Raw genomic sequence first — 6,338 nt, forward strand, 5'->3', positions numbered from 1 at the left:
TATTTCCAGATCACCTCTTGACTTACTGTCTACATAGAGATAAACCATTCTGCCTCATCGTTAGCTTTCTCCCAAATCCTGCTAAATCCAAGGCTCACTTTATTGAAGTACTTCAGTTTCACCGTAAGAGAACCTCCATGAAGTACTTCAAGAAGCATTATAAATTCAATGTATTCCCTCATTAACTATGCAACAGCAACAAGAACCAGACACCTTTTGAGCCACATAGTCAGCAACAGCATTTCATCTCATCATACACTGTTCCGTTCAATCACAGAACAGAGAAACCTCATATGGAGAAACTCTATAAACATAGCTTTCTGTACGTAAATGCAGGCATATTTGAATTCTTAACAAAAAAATTCCCATACTTCAAACAACCTTCAAGCTTTTATCAGATTTAACAGTTTGTGCTTTTGGAATCATCAGCTTGCTGCATAGCATAGGAAATTACCTCTTATGGGACGTTAATGGGAAAACGAGCTACTCTAAAACTGTGCATCAAACTGCAAGCAAAGATAAGGCTTTGCCAAAAAGAACCCATCGCCATACAAAAGGAAAACATAAAGCCTTCAAAACAACTTTCTATTTTGAGCGAATGTAACTGTTCAGTGGGTGATTTTTTACGTTTGTTTTAAAGAGATGCATTTTACAAGAATGTGATATAAATGCAACTTGCCCATAGGCTGCACCTGCCCAGAGCTTGGAAACACCACAGAGTTTTAATCAACTTAAGCAAGTCTGCTACAGAGATTTTGGAGAACACTTCTCACAAGTAAAAATAGTCTACAAAGAAAATAAGGCATTAGACTACTTCCTGCTACAACATCCATTTGTCCACAGTTATTCAACCTTACCGGATAACATACATTAAAAATGTACGTCAAGGTTAAATCTGTTACAGATCAGTGGCTGAACACTCTGACTATATAAAGCCACAAGTGCCATGGAGTGGGGCAGGCAGCCCAGCATTCCAGCTGCCTAGAAATCCTCAGGAGGCCTCAAAGAGCTCAGCAGTGTTGGCCCGTCTGAAGGCCTGCCTAAATGCTGCACGTCCCTCCAGACAGCAGTGGAAACTCTACACTTGACAAGAATGGGAGTCTAGAAGTTCACTGTGGCAGAAGGTTCTGCAGCAACATGCTCCTCGGCTCCTCACAGGGATGTCGTTCCTTTTGCTTTAGTGACCTCTCCTGCAGCAACCGATTGCACCCATCCTAGTGGAGCTGTAGAACAGTAACGCAGCTGCCACAGACACAGGAGAGGAGAGCAGAGAGGAAAAGCAACTCAACAAGAAGCGCATTCATGAAATCATTAGTTGGTTGATGGGAGGAAACGGTGGACACAAGGTCATTTTGACTTGGAGAGAATCCCCTTGCTCAGAAGAATTCAGAATGGAAGTGTATTTAGGCCCTGGAAAGCAGTTAAACAACCACTGCTAAGCTAGATCATAACTAGTTTGATGATCAGCATAACTTATTTTGCTAATCTGCCAAGAAGCCCGGTCTTTTCACTGGAAAACCTGGAGAACCCCACATAGACCTTTGAAAGCTGTATCCAACCACCTGTTGTGATAAACAAATGTTACACAGCAATAACAATTCCCAATCTAATTTGATTCTAGTAAAGCCTAGTAATGGAGACAGATTTTCTTAGGGAAAAACTTTATTAGTATAAAACCATTTCCTTGTATTACATGCTGCTCCAAACATCAAAGCCCTGTACTGCTGTGAGAATGCTGTACAAAAGTAATTCATCATAACAAGACCCAGGACTACGCTCAAATTTCATCACCTCAAGCAAAATTTACATGGAATAAAGCACCAACATTCGAAGACTATCTTTCCTTCCAAGGAAGGAAAAGTGCCTTGAGGCACCTTGAATTCACTATGCATCTGCTTGCTAGATTGTAACTTTACCAATTACCTTAATGTTACTTATGGGCATATGTGGGAAGCACTTTAACCTTTCTTCTGAGATGCTGATCTGTGCAACCCAACCTGATCAACAGCCAGAAACTTCAGGACTTACTAAAGTTACGTCATGACTAACAATGTTATTCTCCTCTGGCACACCATCATGCAGCACACAAGCTACTTTGTAGTCACAGGTGGTTTTTGGTAATATGGCAAAGGAGATAACTGTATAACAGCCCAATATTTAAAATATTTGTACCAGAAGTAAGACTTTTAAGCTAAATTCTTCCCTGCTTTCCAAGATATAACTTCATCCTCATGACAGATTGAGGGTACTCCAGATCCCTCAGCACTGAAAGAGCACCATTGCACAGCCAATGTTATAACTGGGTGGCCAAGTGCTCAAAATTTTTGACATTGAGCCAAAAGGGGAGAGTAATTTCATAGGTCAAAGTTCTTTAAGTTCCTCTTAAGAGCAATAAAGTTGATCCACTAACTAGCCTAGAAGACACCTATCAGAAACCGTTTGCATGCTATTCCACGAGAACAGTTGGCTTTATATAGGGAAGGTATACACTGGAGATAAGGAGGCTGTAGAGAAATACCTTAAACAAACAGACCAGCGCGGGCACAGGAAGACCTGGCATGAACACAGAGTTTTCATTGATATGTATTTTTACTTCAAGTAAGTCCAAGAATGAGGTACAGACCAGAAGAATATATACACCTTAAGTCACAATCCAACTGCATCTTCTAATTCCCTATATACAAGCAACGCTAATAACTTCCTCATACCCAAACTATATTTTCCTTGCTGTAAACTGAAATGATAATTCCTTCCTTGTAAAAGTAAATACCTTATTGTTATCTTGCTTGTGATAGTTTTTTACGCACTGGAAGATTCAGGGATATACACTGCCCCAATTGAAACGGAGAGCTGCTCAGCATTATTATCATAGAATCATAGAATGATTCGGGTTGGAAGGGACCTTAAAGATCATCAAGTTCCAACCCCCCTGCCATGGGCAGGGACACCTCCCACTAGACCAGGTTGCTCACAGCCCCATCCAGCCTGGTCTTATTGCTGTATGCGGTCATTTAGGGACACCTAAAATCCACATACCTGGAAAGCTTCTGTTTTCCCCTATACTCCCAGTCCGTTTTTAGACATGCAAACTCTTTCTTCAGATGCTTTTCTCAAACATCACATTTCCTGAGCCTATTAGAATTCCTCTTTCCAAATTCCTCACACCACTCTTAAAAAAATGTCCAAAACCAGACACAGTACTCCAACTAAGACCCCTATCAGCACTCTTTGGAGGGGGACATTCTTTGTAGCCCTACTACCATTACAGCCTCAAACGTAATTGCTAACGATTGAGACAAAGTCTAATTAAGAAGCAACACAGCGATCCACAATATGAGGGACAGATAACCTACCCAATTTAGATATTTATGTGACTTACAAAAGAATTCATGTCAGCTTATTGACAGTCTTGTGTCAATTTATAAAAGGTTCCTCAACAAACAGACCCTTATAAGAATGACAGAAATACCTGCCACGTAAGTCTACACTTATTTCTGTAACATTTGGCTGTATCTTTTTCCCTTCCTAGAGTATTTAAGCTCATAATACCCTTCACAGGCATGCATGCTATGTCTCTTTATTAGAATTTATGAGCAAGGACTCGGAAAATAAATCAAAACAGACTACTCTATGCATCCCATCTATTGCAGTTCCACAGAAGCAGGTACCTGGCCTTGGCAAAATGACGCAGATTCCCTAAGAATACATAGATGCAAAAAAGCCCGTAGAAGAGCATTCAGTCATCAGACTTCTTCTATTTATACAGTCACTACAGAGTATTAAGAATCACTGGAAAGTGATTTGAGGCACTCAAACCAAGGTAGTGAGGTCACATGTCAGTGTATGGAGCTTTGGTGCCAAGTAAATTCAAGTTCAGGATTCCAAACATTAAGACAGCAGTCGTTAACGACCAGGCAATAGAAATACAAGAGTTTGTCTGAATTCTCACACCTCTGTAAGACAGGTAGTTTGTCCCAGGGCTGAACATTAGGGGCTCCACCAATTTGGGATTAAAACATAAAATAGTCTGGACTAGATGTGAAATATCTACACTACAAATATGAAAAACATTTTCACAAAAAAACATTCACAACAAATTCACAAAATTTTCACAAAAACAGAGAAGTTATTTGTAATGCACAGTATCTTCTTATTTTTCTGTGATCAGCTTGAGTCATGGTATCTCAAATCTTATGACACCATCTGGTGGCAGAGCTCATGGAAGATGATTACCAGATGTTAAAAAGAATTTTATGAATTTAAATTTGATTCCAGGTATCTTATGAATTTTATCTTTACAAGATAAAGTAGAAAAATACCTTATTTTTACCTCGATGAAGTTAAATACAAGTCTTAGCATCCCTGTACACAATTTGGACCTGTATTTCTAGGATAGTGGCCACTGTTATTCTTTGTACTGGATATCAGAGCCCTCCATAAATTAAGACGCATTTAGCTGACATCTCTTCAAACATGTGACATTCTTGGACATATGGACTAGAAGTTACCTGAAGTTTGGTCACAGTGACTCAGGTAACAGACTAACATGTTTGGCTAAAACCAATTATTTGTTCCAAATTGAAAACACTAGAACATAGTGCCTATTTAACAAACTTTACATACAAAAAACCACCAAAAAATATCGGTCAATAGTGGAACATATGTGATGATGCAAGTGCAGTTGCCTTTTACTGCTAGTTCAACTGAAGTGAAGCAAGGACTAAGAAAAAAATTAATAGTTATCTTTAACAGAAGAGACTTCAGGATAGGAATCTATTTTCCAAACTAAGAAGTTACAAAGCTACACGGCATTGTCCCGGAGAACCTGCAATATTCATCCCAAATATTGCAGTCCTAATGGGGAGATAATTTCAAAGTTCGGCAAAACTATTAACCAATTTTTTTTTTTAAGTGTTAACTGGTTTTTAGACGAAGATCTATCGGTTCTGCAAAATGCTCAATTACTTTAATATAGTAATTGAGGCTTGACTGAAAGAAGTACCAAACGACAAAAAAACCAGCAGAGATGCAGGAAAAACAGCCCCAGGAACTCATGCTGAAAACAAAGTTCATCAAACCTCAATCCTCTTCTCTCTCAGGTCACTCCACACAACTCATCTGTTCTACAAACTTCTTTAAAGCTGCTCTTCAGAAGGGGCAGGATGGAAGGCAAAAAGGAAAGTTTCTTACTTGCATGAGACCACTGTAACCAAACCACTATCAATAAAGTACACTGAAGCATAAAATTTAATCATCAATGCCACTTCTATCTAATGTTCATAAACTTTTCCAAGCTGAAGTTCATAAATTGTATTAAGAACTGTTCATGTGTGCTTAAATTTGCATGTGAACTACCCTGCTTGCAATGATGAATACTTAATTTTAAATACCTCATATTTCATTATACTGTTAACACGTTTCACACTATCAGTCCCACCCTTTTTAGGTTACCACTTATGACCACATATTCACACATGCTTTCACTAGGTCATGTCTTTTAGCTGTATGTCATGAGGAAGCTAACTAAGGAACTCTGTACTCAAAGCCACACTTCAGCACTAGAAACACTGCTGGCAGGCATATAGAGCATGATAGCTACACATCTGCAACAGAGAAACTGCTCTCACAAATCTTATATGTAACTGAATAACGTAGTTAAGAGATTACTCCAGCGACAAAGGATACTCACAATGCAAAGCAAGACGTATGCCTACCCCAAGGCCTACAGCCCCTCTAGGCCAGGCCTGCCCCCTCCCCTCCCCAGGCCACCCCCTCCGCCAGAGCCGGAGGAACCCCCCATCATCCCCGCTGCCGCCACAGAGCTCCCTCGGGCCTCTGCTCCCACCCACCCCCGATACTCACACATCGCACCCCTCGACAGGGCAGAAGCCCGGAAACCCATCCCCCTGCCGGCACCGAGCAGGCCCGGCCACCACTTGCCCCAGAGCCCACCGCCCTCACAGCACCAGCACCAGGCCGACCCCACAGAGACCCGCGGCGCACGGCGGGGCGGGGTAACCGCTCGGAAGAGCCAATGAGACAGCGGGAAAGTCGCCGCGCTGCACGCCGGGAGGGACGCCCGCGCCGCCGTGGTGCCTGTCGGGAAATGTAGTCCTGACGGCGGGACGCCTGGGCAGAGGCACTTCAGGTGAGGGCAGCGGCACTTGCCTGTCGGATAGGGGCATTTACCAACCGATAGTGCTAACAAACGTTATTATTTTGTGTAAGTATGGCGCTGTAAACATAGTGTCACATGCTGCCGCTCTACAAAGCTGGCACTGAAAACCACAGGTACCTCAGCAGCAAGACGCTGCCGAGGACGTGGTGCTGGGCCCGGG

The sequence above is a fragment of the Numenius arquata genome, chromosome 6 (assembly GCF_964106895.1).
Source record: "Numenius arquata chromosome 6, bNumArq3.hap1.1, whole genome shotgun sequence".
Lineage (NCBI taxonomy): Eukaryota > Metazoa > Chordata > Aves > Charadriiformes > Scolopacidae > Numenius > Numenius arquata.